The sequence below is a fragment of the Oncorhynchus keta genome, unplaced genomic scaffold (assembly GCF_023373465.1).
Source record: "Oncorhynchus keta strain PuntledgeMale-10-30-2019 unplaced genomic scaffold, Oket_V2 Un_contig_28553_pilon_pilon, whole genome shotgun sequence".
NCBI lineage: Eukaryota > Metazoa > Chordata > Actinopteri > Salmoniformes > Salmonidae > Oncorhynchus > Oncorhynchus keta.
In genome coordinates this window covers 87,501-103,182 of record NW_026286090.1, presented here as the reverse complement: position 1 = coordinate 103,182, position 15,682 = coordinate 87,501, and the positions used below count along the sequence as shown (strand labels likewise).

At 46.6% G+C, this 15,682-nt stretch overlaps 1 long non-coding RNA gene and 1 pseudogene across 2 annotated transcripts; one reads left to right on the top strand and one right to left on the bottom strand.

Annotated features, from left to right (window-relative positions):
- The first annotated feature begins 3,492 nt into the window (after window positions 1-3,492).
- The window catches only part of LOC127923142 (microtubule-associated tumor suppressor 1 homolog A-like), a 23,903-nt pseudogene continuing 11,713 nt past the window's right edge, over window positions 3,493-15,682 (top strand).
- Window positions 12,035-13,153, bottom strand: LOC127923158 (uncharacterized). Of its 2 annotated transcripts, XR_008113515.1 has the most exons (4): window positions 12,434-13,153; window positions 12,266-12,398; window positions 12,188-12,225; window positions 12,035-12,154 (listed from the first exon to the last, which is right to left on the bottom strand). It is a non-coding gene; the product is annotated as an uncharacterized LOC127923158 (long non-coding RNA). The 2 variants fall into 2 exon arrangements; XR_008113514.1 differs by lacking the exon at window positions 12,188-12,225 and having other exon boundaries at window positions 12,056-12,154; window positions 12,247-12,360; window positions 12,491-13,153.

Here is a 15,682-nt window from a genome sequence, read left to right as displayed (position 1 = left end):
CATGCTGGTTATTCTAGAACTAGACGGATTGAGTTTGAGCTCCATGCTGGTTATTCTAGAACTAGACGGATTGAGTTTGAGCTCCATGCTGGTTATTCTAGAACTAGACGGATTGAGTTTGAGCTCCATGCTGGTTATTCTAGAACTAGACGGATTGAGTTTGAGCTCCATGCTGGTTATTCTAGAACTAGACGGATTGAGTTTGAGCTCCATGCTGGTTATTCTAGAACTAGGCTGGTTGAGTTTGAGCTCCATGGTGGTTATTCTAGAACTAGACAGATTGAGTTTGAGCTCCATGCTGGTTATTCTAGAATGGTGGTTATTAGAGACAGATGGAGTTTGAGCTCCATGCTGGTTATTGTAGAACTAGACAGATGGTGGTTATTGTTGAGTTTGAGCTCCATGCTGGTTATTCTAGAACTGGTGGTTATTGTAGAGACAGATTGAGTTTGAGCTCCATGCTGGTTGGTTATTCTAGAACTAGATGGATTGAGTTTGAGCTCCATGCTGGTTATTCTAGAACTAGACGGATTGAGTTTGAGCTCTCTGCTGGTTATTGTAGAACTAGAGTGATGGTGGTTATTGTAGAACTAGAGTGATGGTGGTTATTGTAGAACTAGAGTGATGGTGGTTATTGTAGAGACAGATGGTGTTTGAGCTCTCTGCTGGTTATTGTAGAACTAGAGTGATGGTGGTTATTGTAGAGACAGATGGTGGTTATTGTAGAGACAGATGGAGTTTGAGCTCTCTGCTGGTTATTGTAGAACTAGAGTGATGGTGGTTATTGTAGAGACAGATGGTGTTTGAGCTCTCTGCTGGTTATTGTAGAACTAGAGTGATGGTGGTTATTGTAGAGACAGATGGAGTTTGAGCTCTCTGCTGGTTATTGTAGAACTAGAGTGATGGTGGTTATTGTAGAACTAGAGTGATGGTGGTTATTGTAGAACTAGAGTGATGGTGGTTATTGTAGAACTAGAGTGATGGTGGTTATTGTAGAACTAGAGTGATGGTGGTTATTGTAGAACTAGAGTGATGGTGGTTATTGTAGAACTAGAGTGATGGTGGTTATTGTAGAACTAGAGTGATGGTGGTTATTGTAGAACTAGAGTGATGGTGGTTATTGTAGAACTAGAGTGATGGTGGTTATTGTAGAACTAGAGTGATGGTGGTTATTGTAGAACTAGAGTGATGGTGGTTATTGTAGAACTAGAGTGATCAAAACCTCATACAGTACAGTGTGTGTGCATGTTTTTGTTCCAGCCCTGTCTAAACTGAGGTCTAAGATTGAAGACCATGATTAGTTGATTATTAGACTCAGATGTGTTAGTGGGGGGCTGAAAAACCTGCTGACACTGTATCCCTCTAGCACCAGGACTGCCCATCAAGGTGACACATGAAGCCTGTTTCTATGACTGAGGGGTTATTGACAGTGTGGTGGCCATAAGGGGGCAGTATCACAGTGTTTAACCCTCTTAGGGAGAAGGTCACAGCTCAGCTGGTGTGGTGATGACACTCCCATAGTGTTCTAGCACTCTGCCTCTCATTGAGTTGACTGTGTCAGGTGGACATCTTTATATATAAACACTATTAAAGAGAGCTTTACTAACACCATTTATATGTGATAGCTTTAGGGAAAGATAGAGATGGTTGATCTGGCATTATAGATATGATGATCAGCATGAAGTATCAGGGATAACTCTATTGACAGTCTGCCGTCGGGTCAAGAGCCGTGGCCAGTTTTCCCTCCTAATAAAACACGGCATGCAGCTTCAGCCAGGCATGAAATCTCCATGGTCCACTTTGCTCTGAGACGGAAAAATACATAGGAGAGGGAGAGGAGAAGAGATGGCAAACTACATAGGAGAGGGATGGAGGGAGAGGAGAAGAGATGGCAAAATACATAGGAGAGGGATGGAGGGAGAGGAGAAGAGATGGCAAAATACATAGGAGAGGGATGGAGGGAGAGGAGAGGATGATGGAGAGGGAGGGGAGAGGAGAAGAGATGGAAAATACAGGAGAATGGAGGGAGGGAGAAGAGATGGCAAAATACATAGGAGAGGGAGGGGGAGAGATGGATGGAAAAGGGAGGGGGAGAGAAAGGACAGATGAAAGGATGGAGGGGGAGAGATGGACAGATGGACAGAGAAAGGGAGGGGGAGAGGGGGAGAGATGGACAGAGAAAGGGAGGGGAGAGATGGACAGAGAAAGGGAGGGGAGAGATGGACAGAGAAAGGGAGGGGGAGAGATGGACAGAGAAAGGGAGGGGGAGAGATGATGGACAGAGAAAGGGAGGGGGAGAGATGGACAGAGGGAAGATGGGGAGAAAGGGAGAGAGATGGACAGAGAAAGGGAGGGGAGAGGGAGGGGAGAAAGGGAGGGGGGATGGACAGAGAAAGGGAGGGGGAGAGATGGACAGAGAAAGGGAGGGGGAGAGATGGACAGAGAAAGGGAGGGGGAGAGATGGACGAGAAAGGGAGGGGAGAGATGGACGGAGAAAGGGAGGGGGAGAGATGGACGGGGAGAGAGAGGGAGGGGGGGGAGAGATGGACGGAGAAAGGGAGGGGGAGAGATGGACGGAGAAATGGAGAAAGGGAGGGAGGGGGAGAGATGGAGGAGAGAGGGATGAAAGGGAGGGGGAGAGATGGACGGAGAAAGGGAGGGGGATGGAGAGAGATGGACGGAGAAAGGGAGGGGGAGAGATGGACAGAAAGGGAGGGGGAGAGATGGACGGAGAAAGGGAGGGGGGAGGACGGAGAAAGGGAGGGACGGAGAGGGAGAGATGGACGGAGAAAGGGAGGGGGAGAGATGGACGGAGAAAGGGAGGGGGAGAGATGGACGGAGAAAGGGAGGGGAGAGAGATGGAAGGAGAAAGGGAGGAGGGAGAGAGGACGGAGAAAGGGAGGGGGAGAGATGGATGAAAGGGAGGGGAGATGGATGGATGGAGAAAGGGAGGGGAGAGAGATGGACGGAGAAAGGGAGGGGAGAGATGGATGGAGAAAGGGAGGGGGAGAGAGATGGACGGAGAAAGGGAGGCAAAAAAGGGGGAGAGATGGACGGAGAAAGGGGGGGAGAGAGGGAGAAAGGGAGGGGGAGAGATGGACGGAGAAAGGGGGGGGAAGATGGAGGGAGAAAGGGAGGGGGAGAGAGATGGACGGAGAAAGGGAGGGGGAGAGATGGATGGAGGGGGAGAAGGGATGAAAGGGGGGAGAGATGGACGGAGAAAGGGAGGGGGAGAGATGGACAGAGAAAGGGAGGGGGAGAGATGGACAGAGAAAGGGAGGGGGAGAGATGGATGGAGAAAGGGAGGGAGTGGATGGTTTTGTCTCCTAACTGCACTGTGGCTTGATGCTAATGCACTTCTAATGGATCCTTGGATTCTACCTCGGGCCCATCATTACAGAGCTATCCCAGCATGCACTGCTGCACTGTTTCTTAGCTCCACTGGGGTTTCAGTCGGTGTCTGCTCAGAGACCTTTAGGCGTATCCTCCTGCATGCTGGTGTGTATGTTGTGTTTCTATGTGGTGGAGAGTGGAATGTGAGAGACCATGCTAAACGTACTGGCCAGCACACTCAACCGACCTTGCTCTCTTTCAGTGGACAAGAACAAAGCTCGGGGCGCCGTTGGCGAGGACCCTCTCCCAGACCGGCACCACTACTCAGGTAGGAGGACCCAGCCAACCTCAGCCGCCCCAACCAGACCTGGTCCTAGTCCCTGCCGTCCCTCTCCCAGTCCAGGGACCAGTGGTCTCGGCATCCCGCCCGGCCCGGGCTCTAGTGGAGGCTAAGCCGGCCACGGTGGCCCAGTACCGTGCCCAGTGTGAGAAGAAGAACCAGAGCCTTCAGCAGCTCCGACGGCTCCTGGAGCAGGGCAACCGTCGGATAGAGGCCCTGGCTACCGTGGTGCAGCACCTCTTCACCGAGGTAACACGGGAATATGTCTGGGTTTTACTGCACCTTGGTGTGCTGTTCTGTCACTTCACCCCTACCTACATGTACAAATGACCTGGACTAACCTGTACCCCGGCACATTGACTTGGTACCGGTACCCCCTGTATACAGCCTCCACATTGACTTGGTACCGGTACCCCTGTATACAGCCTCGTAATTGTTATTTGTTTTTGTTTATTTAGTAAATATTTTCCTAACTCTATTTTCTTAACTGGATTATTTGTTAATGAAGGGTTTTTAAGTAAGCATTTCATGGTAAGGTAACACCTGTTGTATTAGGCGCATGTGACATAAAATGTGATTTGTTTTGTTTGTTGTAGTTAGGTGCTTGGTGAGCCAAAAGGAATGTCCTCGGTCTATTGTAGTAACTATGGCCTTTTTGTTATAGAGGGCAGAGAACCAGATCTGTCCTCTGTGTGTGTTTCAGTAGTGCCATGGATATTATTCATGTAGCAATATAGATATAGTGGGTGTTGGTTGGTTGACTTGCAGAGCTTCTGTTTACATGACTGAGGAGGAGGAGGCAGGAAGGACCGTAAATCTCACCACACCCACTCACCATTTAGGGTCCATGGCTGTCATCAAATACACAGGACCTTTCCATCCAGAACTATGTATGACTATTGATGAGTGGGTGTCAACGGTACGCTGTGGTTGGCTGAATGTGGATGGCTGCATGCATGAAGTATCTGTGGTCTCTGCTGTTTTCTGTTGTCCACTGCTAAAACAAGCAGTTCAAGCTGTGTGTGCGTGTGTGTGCGTGACTGCCACCAGTCAAAAGCAGCCTCTCAATCATAACACTGGTGACACTGCTATCCCCTATCAATATCCTACAAAATCCCATCCATATCTTATATAGTGTCCATCTATACGTGGCTTTGGCTTTCTTAGACGAGGATCCTGTTGAACCAAACTGAGTTCCTGGTTCATGTCTTTTGAGGGTGTGTTCTATCAGTGTTTTAAGCCAGCGATTGGTCCAGCTAGGTGAGTGGGTGTGGCTTGTGTGGATAATACCGCCTGTCACTCACAGAATCCCGGACTTGAATAGGCTGCTGTGTAAATATTTGCAGAGATCTTTACCCTCCTCTGTCTTCAGGACGAACATTTGGAAACGAATTATAGACCAGAATCTACTAACACAGAGAGAGAGTGAGGTTTCACTACTCTGTAAATCCTTTCATCACAGGCATTTCCACATCAATCTTTGTCATACTTTTAATTGTTCTGGTACGGCAGGAACATGTTTGGAATAGCAGTGATAATCTGCTCCAGGCGCCGAAATCCCTGGGCGTTTATAAAGTATACTGGCTCACCTTGCTTTAACAGTTTTACGAGGGCATAGTGAACTTTTCAAATTCTTCATCTGTATGACAACTGGCTAGGGAATGTGCAGCTCACAACCTTTTCCCCCAGATTCTCTCTTTCATTCTCTCTCCGTCTCTCTGTCTCTCTCTTTCATTCTCTCTCTGTCTCTCTCTCTCCCTCTCTCTTTCATTCTCTCTCTCTCATTCTCTCTACCATGTCCTAAAGCTGATTTGGTCCTTAGTTTCTCCTCACACTTACAACATGACAGCAAGTCTCAGTTGTATCTGATATGCTACCCCACATCTGGTATGAATGAAGAACTGTAACATCACGGTTATGTGTTTAAAGGAGGGGGGAAAAGATGGATACATGGAGATGGAGGGAAGGGTGGTCTACAGCCTTGTGATGTGATGTTGACCACGCCTACCGTCTGCTGACCCTACCTGACCAGAGGAGTTACACACACTGAGCTTCACATTAACACACACCATCTGTCTGTCTTTCTGAGTGGTGTTATAGACTGTGTTCTCTCCCATCACTGTCTCGCTGTCTGAGTGGTGTTATAGACTGTGTTCTATCTGTCTGTCTGAGTGGTGTTATAGACTGTGTTCTCTCCCATCACTATCTGTCTGTCTGAGTGGTGTGATAGACTGTTCTCTCCCATCACTGTCTCGCTGTCTGAGTGGTGTGATAGACTGTGTTCTATCTGTCTGTCTGAGTGGTGTGATAGGCTGTGTTCTATCTGTCTGTCTGAGTGGTGTGATAGACTGTTCTCTCCCATCACTATCTCTCTGTCTGAGTGGTGTGATAGACTGTGTTCTATCTGTCTGTCTGAGTGGTGTGATAGACTGTGTTCTATCTGTCTGTCTGAGTGGTGTGATAGGCTGTGTTCTATCTGTCTGTCTGAGTGGTGTGATAGACTGTGTTCTATCTGTCTGTCTGAGTGGTGTGATAGACTGTGTTCTATCCTGTCAGTGGTGTGACTATCTGTCTGTCTGAGTGGTGTGATAGACTGTGTTCTATCTGTCTGTCTGAGTGGTGTTATAGACTGTGTTCTATCTGTCTGTCTGAGTGGTGTGATAGACTGTGTTCTATCTCTCTGTCTGAGTGGTGTGATAGACTGTGTTCTCTCCCATCACTATCTCTCTGTCTGAGTGGTGTTATAGACTGTGTCTCTCCCATCACTATCTCTGTCTGTCTGTTCTATCTGTCTGTCTGTGGTGATAGACTGTTCTCTCCCATCACTATCTCTCTGTCTGAGTGGTGTGATAGACTGTGTTCTCTCCCATCACTATCTCTCTGTCTGAGTGGTGTGATAGACTGTGTTCTATCTGTCTGTCTGAGTGGTGTGATAGAACACAGTCTATCTGTCTGTCTGAGTGGTGTGATAGGCTGTGTTCTATCTGTCTGTCTGAGTGGTGTGATAGGCTGTGTTCTATCTGTCTGTCTGAGTGGTGTGATAGGCTGTGTTCTATCTGTCTGTCTGAGTGGTGTTATAGACTGTGTTCTCTCCCATCACTGTCTCGCTGTCTGAGTGGTGTGATAGACTGTGTTCTATCTGTCTGTCTGAGTGGTGTGATAGACTGTGTTCTATCTGTCTGTCTGAGTGGTGTGATAGGCTGTGTTCTATCTGTCTGTCTGAGTGGTGTGATAGACTGTGTTCTATCTGTCTGTCTGAGTGGTGTGATAGACTGTGTTCTATCTGTCTGTCTGAGTGGTGTGATAGACTGTGTTCTATCTGTCTGTCTGAGTGGTGTGATAGACTGTGTTCTATCTGTCTGTCTGAGTGGTGTGATAGGCTGTGTTCTATCTGTCTGTCTGAGTGGTGTGATAGACTGTGTTCTATCTGTCTGTCTGAGTGGTGTGATAGACTGTGTTCTATCTGTCTGTCTGAGTGGTGTGATAGACTGTGTTCTATCTGTCTGTCTGAGTGGTGTGATAGACTGTGTTCTATCTGTCTGTCTGAGTGGTGTGATAGGCTGTGTTCTATCTGTCTGTCTGAGTGGTGTGATAGGCTGTGTTCTATCTGTCTGTCTGAGTGGTGTGATAGACTGTGTTCTATCTGTCTGTCTGAGTGGTGTGATAGGCTGTGTTCTATCTGTCTGTCTGAGTGGTGTGATAGACTGTGTTCTCATCTGTCTGTCTGAGTGGTGTGATAGACTGTGTTATATCTGTCTGTCTGAGTGGTGTGATAGACTGTGTTCTATCTGTCTGTCTGAGTGGTGTGATAGACTGTGTTCTCTCCCATCACTATCTGTCTGTCTGAGTGGTGTGATAGACTGTGTTCTATCTGTCTGTCTGAGTGGTGTGATAGGCTGTGTTCTATCTGTCTGTCTGAGTGGTGTTATAGACTGTTCTCTCCCATCACTATCTGTCTGTCTGAGTGGTGTGATAGACTGTTCTCTCCCATCACTATCTCCTGTAAACCTGGTTTCATCTCCTAGAGAAAAGAACAACCATGTGGTTTCACCTTCCACAACATTCACTCCTCCACAGGTGCTGTTGTGTGACAGACTGTGAACTGAGCGGTCATTTAGATAGTAGAAAATCATCTCCACTATGCTGTTCTGAATCAGACAACGTTGTTTTCTTTATCAAGTTAAGGAAATCATTCGTTGTGTCAAGTACAGCATCAAGTCTAGGGATTCCTGCTTCAGTCCGGTTGGTTTCCTTTTCCACTTTCTAACCGAACACCCCTCTGTGGAGAAGACCGACAGCTCTGGAATGCTTTTCTGGCTTTCTATTGATTAGAGAGATGGATTGAAGGGGAGACTGGGGAGGGAGAGAAATGGAGGAGGGATTGGGGAGGAGAGAGGGACTAATGCACCAGCTGCAGTTTCAAGCCTCCCTGCAGGCGGGGAGAGAAGGGTAAAGGGGTGGGTCTGTTGGGTTCCACCACATCACCTGTGAGCTGTACATCTGGGGGAATCAATAACCCCGCCCCCTAGCTTCGAGCCTTACCGTAATCCTCCTGATAGAGGGAGAAGAGAGGTTCCTATCTGAGGAACAGCAATGAGCTCTCTGAACGTAGTAGAGGTTGTCAAGCCAACTAAACACGAGAGCAAACTTAAAACTCTCTAACAGAGTAGTAATACTAATGAGTGATTAGTACAATTATATTTAAAATGTCCCCCTAGATAAACCCAGGTCGCATTCATAAGGGCACATAGTAGTGAAGCGTTTGGGGGGAAAAAACCTAAAGCGTTGTTATAGTCCCTACCTGTTTCAGTATGTTTTCTCCCATTTGGTGCCTAATGAACACACCCATGATCTGGTGCCATCAGTTATTTTAGATTAGACTACGTGGATATCTCCTGGTGTACATACTGTGTTGACTTGTAGTGTAATAGTGTGGATGACTGTGAAGGAGGGATGAATCCTCTGGGCTGTAAACGAGTGGAGAATAGCCCTCCTGTCTCATCCCTCCATCCGAGTGCATTTCCGTCGTAGGGAAGATTTCCTGGCTAGCGTCTGGCTAGCTAGGAGGATATTTAGAGAGTCTTGGCAGTGAAATATCTCTTCACGTATAGCATTATAAGCCTTCTATTGACTCTACAGTGCCAGACTCTCTATTTGTGTGAGTCTAATCTAAAAGGAGAATGCCAGTGCTGTCTTGGCCTGCAGAGACCACTTGAAAGCGCCACGTAGAAGATTGTACAGTGCAAACCAAGCCAGAGATGGGATGGATTAGCCAGCTTTGACGTGAAGGACACAAGTCAAAGGTGGCATAAAAAACAGTTGATTAGGTCTAATAGGACTCCGCTATACCACAGCAGTTTGAGCATCTGATTAGACTGTAAACTCTCCTTCCAGACCCACATCAAACATCTCCAATCCAAAGTTAAATCTAGAATTGGCTTCCTATTTCACAACAAAGCCTCCTTCACTCATGCTGCCAAACATATCCTCGTAAAACTGACCATCCTACTGATCCTCGACTTCGGTGATGTCATCTACAAAATAGCCTCCAATACCCTACTCAACAAATAATATGCAGTCTATCACAGTGCAATCCGTTTTGTCACCAAAGCCCCATATACTACCCACCATTGCGACCTGTACGCTCTCGTTGGCTGGCCCTCGCTTCATACTCGTCGCCAAACCCACTGGCTCCATGTCATCTACAAGACCCTGCTAGGTAAAGTCCCCCCTTATCTCAGCTCGCTGGTCACCATAGCATCTCCCACCTGTAGCACACGCTCCAGCAGGTATATCTCTCTGGTCACCCCCAAAACCAATTCTTTCTTTGGCATCCTCTCCTTCTAGTTCTCTGCTGCCAACGACTGAAACGAACTACAAAAATCTCTGAAACTGGAAACACTTATCTCCCTCACTAGCTTTAAGCACCAGCTGTCAGAGCAGCTCACAGATTACTGCACCTGTACATAGCCCACCTATAATTTAGCCCAAACAACTACCTCTTTCCCAACTGTATTTATTTTATTTATTAATTTTATTATTTTGCTCCTTTGCACCCCATTATTTGTATTTCTACTTTGCACATTCTTCCACTGCAAATCTACCATTCCAGTGTTTTACTTGCTATATTGTATTTACTTTGCCACCATGGCCTTTTTTTTGCCTTTACCTCCCTTATCTCACCTCTCTTGCTCACATCGTATATAGACTTGTTTATACTGTATTATTGACTGTATGTTTGTTTTACTCCATGTGTAACTCTGTGTCGTTGTATGTGTCGAACTGCTCTGCTTTATCTTGGCCAGGTCGCAATTGTAAATGAGAACTTGATCTCAACTTGCCTACCTGGTTAAATAAAGGTGAAATAAAATAAAAAATAAAAATCTCCACTGTAACTATGTAGCAGGCTAGCTAATAGGCAATGGCCAAGCTCTCTTTGATTCCCTATAGGTCATGTCTTTGAAAAGTAGAATCTAGTGAGTGTTGTTAGTGCTGCTAATGTTTATGAATGGATTAGCCCCACAGACACATGTACTGTACAACCACTGGCTCTTTTAAAGGTTAAAGGAACCAGAGAGGCTTGACCACGCAGCCCCCCGAGGCCCAGAGCAGAGGGCCTTAGCCCAGCCTGACCTCACGCTCATCTAGCCCTCTCCCCCAGACCCCCAGCTCCAGGCCCTGTCTCTAGGGGAAATATATGTGGGCTGGAGCTTGGCCAAGGGTGGCTGGGTTGGAGGTGGGGAGGTACTGCTAGGCAGGGCTTGATGTGCTGAGTACTCCTTGGAGAGGGAGAGGGAGGGAGGTTTATTTGATGTAGACAGACCAGTTTCCTGAGCGAGCGAGAGAGTGGAGTGGTAGAGGTGGTTGGAGAGGGGGAGGTTCTGACCAGGCACATTGTAGTGGAGCTCCTAGATGTAGCACTTGGCCCATCAGCAGCCCAGGGGGAATAACATGGGCTCCTCTGGCAGCAAAGCCTGCCTGAAGACTCCTCCACATACCAGAAAGAAAGGCAAGGTGTGTTTGTTTTCTCTCTCTTCTTTTCTCGCTCCGTTTGCTTTATTTTTGTTGTTTTTGTTTTGCGCATCTGTTGGCGGCTGTTTGGCCTTTATCTCTCTATCTTTATCTCTCTATCTTTATCTCTCTATCTATCTTTATCTCTCTATCTATCTTTATCTCTCTATCTATCTTTATCTCTCTATCTATCTTTATCTCTCTATCTTTATCTCTCTCTCTATCTTTATCTCTCTCTCTATTTATCTCTCTATTTATCTCTCTCTATCTATGTATCTGTTCCCTTACAGCTGACCGATTGGATTCATGACTATAAAGTGTGTGTGTGTGTGCATCATGCCATGTGTCAAATGGAGACGGTTATGAAGTGATCGTTGTGTCTCTGTTTTAAAGAGTGTGAACATTTATTATAGCACAGTCTCTGTTTGACCATTTTAGAGGTGTGTGTGTGTGTGTGTGTGTGTGTGTGTGTGTGTGTGTGTGTGTGTGTGTGTGTGTGTGATTAGTGCAGGGTGTAGCCTTCCATCCTTTCAGGATGTTGAGACAATGTTGATATGTATGAGAGTGTAAGTCCGTAAGAATGATCAAGTTCGTGAGAGAATTTGTGTACGTGACGTCTGAGAGGAAGCGTGTGTGTTTTAGACTCAAACGATCTACTTATTAATGCGTAGGCCTGTCAGGTGAGTTTTCATGGCACGTGTTCCCTGTTTCTAAGATGCCCAATGTCACTTCTAAGTCACCCTATAAGTCGTCTCTCCACAGTATGATAACGGCGTGATATGGATACAGTGTCATAAGGAAAACAGTATCTGATGTCGAGACAGCTGCTGAAAACGCTAGCCTGGTTCCCAAATCCGTTTGTGCCGTCTCGTCAACTCCTACGGCACCATAGAAGATGGCAGATGGCGCTAACAGATCTGGGACCAGGCTATGAAAATGCAGCTCTCAGAAACGTGCTGTCTCTGTAGCTTACCCAGGGGGCTAATGTAGGTTGTAGTAGGTTGTTGTTAGAAGTTACAGCATTCCTCGACACGCCTATAGGAATATGTTATTAGGTCACCATACTGAAGCCTGTAATTTTTCGAAGTCTAAGAAGCTATTGTTGCCAAGGAATAAAGTTGTGGAAAGATGACTGTCAGTCGAGTCATAATGTCTGACGTAAAACGATTGTCTGGTTCCACTTGAAACAAAAGTCTCACATAGTTTAGGAATAGTTTTTCCATTGACTGAATAACTAATGGTCCCTCTCTCTCTCTCTGTCTCTCTCTCTCTGTCTCCCCCCCAACAGCGTGAAGAGACATTGAAGCTGAAGAAAGGACTGTCCCTGGAGCTTTCTACCCTGCGCGATGAGCTCAGTAAGAAAAACACCACCTCAAGCATGTCTACCCCTCTACCTCGTGTCTACCCCTCTACCTCATGTCTACCCCTCTACCTCATGTCTACCCCTCTACCTCATGTCTACCCCTCTACCTCTACCCCTCTACCTCATGTCTACCCCTCTACCTCATGTCTACCCCTCTACCTCATGTCTACCCCTCTACCTCACCTGTCTACCCCTCTACCTCGTGTCTACCCCTCTACCTCGTGTCTACCCCTCTACCTCGTGTCTACCCCTCTACCTCGTGTCTACCCCTCTACCTCGTGTCTACCCCTCTACCTCGTGTCTACCCCTCGACCTCGTGTCTACCCCTCGACCTCGTGTCTACCCCTCTACCTCGTGTCTACCCCCTCTCGTGTCTACCCCTCTACCTCGTGTCTACCCCTCGACCTCGTGTCTACCCCTCGACCTCGTGTCTACCCCTCGACCTCGTGTCTACCTCTTACATATGCACATTTATCAGCACGTCGGTTGCTCAAGGAAGCGCAAGTGTTTGTCTGAAGCAGAAAATCTGTAAATAAGAAAATGATCAACGAAAACATTTAATCTGACAATTCTGTCTCGTTATGAGTGAAGCCAACAAGTTTTTTTAAACACTCAATGTGAATGAACCTTCCCTCTATTTCACTCTCATTTCCCTAACCTGTTGGCTTATCATTAAGGCCTTATCAGGTCGTCAACTGCCTTCCAAAGCTCTGTGTGCTGGCCAACTCTCTGCCTCTGTGTAGACATTATTAGCCCCCACCCCCTAGGCATGCTGTATTTGGGAGGCCTGAATGCAAGCCTCGGCATGTTTTGCAAAAATGTGTGTGCCTGTGTGTACACCTGTTAGCATGCAAGTATGTGTGTTTGCACGTGTCAGGGAAATGCATTGAACTGATGTTATTGGTAGCCCGTGCAGCGGTCATAAAGCCTTCATAATTACAGACTGTCTCCTTTGTCCAAGGTCTTCCTTCAAGCAGGACTTAATATCTTCCCTCCAAGCATTCACCAACAGTAGTTAGTGGTAGTCTCTCTGCATCATCTCTGTTTACCCTTATGGAGACCTGCTACATCACTGTCGTGGCAGGACAATAGTATTAACATCATGGGTTTGAGTGCTGTGAAACTGCTTGTCAGGGAAGGGGGTTGTTCTCTTTAGGAGGAAATGTTCAGACTCTAATTCTGGAGAAACGTCTGGTTGTTGTAGAGCAGGGATCAGCAACTAGATCACACCGCGGGATGATTTCTTTCTTAAGGAGATGGTCAGGGGGCCAGAGCATAATTACAAATACTTTGTAGACTGCAGATATAATATTTGACTAAAACACAATCATTTCAAACCTTGCTTATATTTGATACAATCACATATATCTATTATCCGTTCGGTATCCTTATGAACAAAATAAAAATTACTTGGAGCTGATTTGCTGGTGTTTCTAGTCACTATTACATTTTATTTTACATGGGGGCCAAATTTAGTTGTAGTGCAATCTGACATTTTGACAATATTTCCATCCATGTTTCCCCAGAATTTCAAATACTTCCAATTGTAAAGATGCATCCTTCCTCTCTTCAAGATGATCTGATCTGACACGACTGGATAGGTCAATAATATGTGATAGAATCCAAGCTTACATCTTTCCATTTGTCTTAGTGGTGATCATTTCAAACAAGGCGGAAGGTGTTTGTGAACATGTTGAAACACTCATTGTTGTGGATGTGTTTCATACATACATTAGTTCTGTTCCGCCAATGACATCAGAGTGGCATTCAGTTCTGTTCCGCCAATGACATCAGAGTGGCGTTCCAGAGGAATGGGCTTGTTCAGTTCTGTTCCACCAATTGGCGTTCCAGAGGAATGGGCTTGTGTTCTGTTCCGCCAATGACAGAGTGGCGTTCCACATCAGAGTGGCGTTCCAGAGGAATGGGCTTGTTCAGTTCTGTTCCGCCAATGACATCAGAGTGGCGTTCCAGAGGAATGGGCTTGTTCAGTTCTGTTCCGCCAATGACATCAGAGTGGCGTTCCAGAGGAAGGAATGGGCTTGTTCAGTTCTGTTCCGCCAATGACATCAGAGTGGCGTTCCAGAGGAATGGGCTTGTTCAGTTCTGTTCCGCTGTTCCGCCAATGACATCAGAATGTGGCGTTCCAGAGGAGATGGGCTTGTTCAGTTCTGTTCCGCCAATGACATCAGAGAGGAATGGGCTTGTTCAGTTCTGTTCCGCCAATGACAGAGTGGAGGAATGGGCTTGTTCCAGAGGAATGGGCTTGTTCAGTTCTGTTCCACCAATGACATCAGATTGGCGTTCCAGAGGAATGGGCTTGTTCAGTTCTGTTCCGCCAATGACAGAGTGGCGTTCCAGAGGAATGGGCTTGTTCAGTTCTGTTCCGCCAATGACATCAGAGTGGCGTTCCAGAGGAATGGGCTTGTTCAGTTCTGTTCCGCCAATGACATCAGAGTGGGCTTGTTCGTTCTGTTCCGCCATAGAGGAATGGGCTTGTTCAGTTCTGTTCCTGACATCGACTTGGCCCAGACCCCAGATGTTGTAATGTGTTACGAAAGGGAGAGGAAACGTGCGCCGTTTCACTTTACCCAAGTGCCCCCATGACCGTCTCAAACGTCCTGCCAGACCTCGTCAATCCTCGCCAACTGTGCAAGATGCCTTAGAGGCATCTGGTTGGAATGCCTGTACAATGTGGTTCTGATGACAATACAACGGCCGCCTGCTGTCAGGGATATAGAGAGCTAGAAAGCCCCCTTCTCTTTTAAACAGACAGGCACACACACATGCATGATAGACACATGCATGATAGACACACACACACACACACACACACACACACACACACACACACACACACACACACACACACCGACTACAATTCTGTCGTTTTTTTCTTTCACACACTTTTCTCTCTCGCACACGTTTATACAAACAATACTTTTACTACACAGTGAAAACCATTCAGTCTCAACACACACACTCCTGTAAGCCCGGACACACCCTTTAACTGCCCTACCAAGCCCTCTCCCCCTAAAAGCAAACACGTGCATAGATGCACTTTCTTTCCCACCGACCCTCAGCAGAAAATGTATCGACTACCATCTGTTTGATGAGCGGGGGCTTTGGTGTGCTCGTTGAACCTTGACCCCTGTTTTTACACATGACTGTGGAATGTATGAATCTCACTCTCACCACCTCCTTCAAAACTCTGTCTGTTAACGTCAGACTTTGAGAAGTGCTAACAAGTCTCTCTGCTATGTCTACTGTATGTTTGACCAGCAGAACCTGTGTCAATACGTTTCTCTTCAAGCTAGTGAAAGAACATTGTCAGTCTGACTTCAGGGATTTTATTTGTCTTTATGACAGTTTTGCAGTTCACAGTTCTAGGCTCTTTATAATGAGTGGATAATGGTCACAGTTCAAATTTGTGGCTTGAGTTAGTGATATTTCAGGTTTGGCTTTGAAGCCCGTTATCTACTTCCCCGAAGTCTGATGAACTAATGGATACCATTTTGTATGTCTCTGCTGGTTAGCGTTGGCTTGTGAAACGACCTCCAACTTCCTTCGTACTGGACACAGATACATAGAAATGGTATCCATGAGTTCATGTTAATCTGGGGAAGTAGATAAAGGGG